The following is a 280-nucleotide window of genomic DNA, read 5'->3' as shown; positions in this document are numbered from 1 at the left end:
GGTGAACTCTCAGAGAGCTGTTCCTGCTCCATCAAAACAGCTCAGGGCTCTTTGTGTTTCCTTTGGAAAGAGAAAAGGTGGAAATGCACGTTGATTTGGAAAATGTGGTTTGTATTTAAGGCCTCGGCTGCTTTCTGAATATTTAAACCAGCTGCTGCCAAAAGGTTAAAGTTGGTGAAACTACACAACCGATTAAAGCTGGATCCTCGCTGCAGGAAGTGAAGAGATCTGGGGTCTCATTTATAAAGGATTGCGTGGAAACCATACTAAAAGTGAACGT

The sequence above is a fragment of the Austrofundulus limnaeus genome, unplaced genomic scaffold (assembly GCF_001266775.1).
Source record: "Austrofundulus limnaeus strain Quisiro unplaced genomic scaffold, Austrofundulus_limnaeus-1.0 Scaffold30, whole genome shotgun sequence".
Lineage (NCBI taxonomy): Eukaryota > Metazoa > Chordata > Actinopteri > Cyprinodontiformes > Rivulidae > Austrofundulus > Austrofundulus limnaeus.
This window is presented reverse-complemented; position numbering follows the sequence as displayed.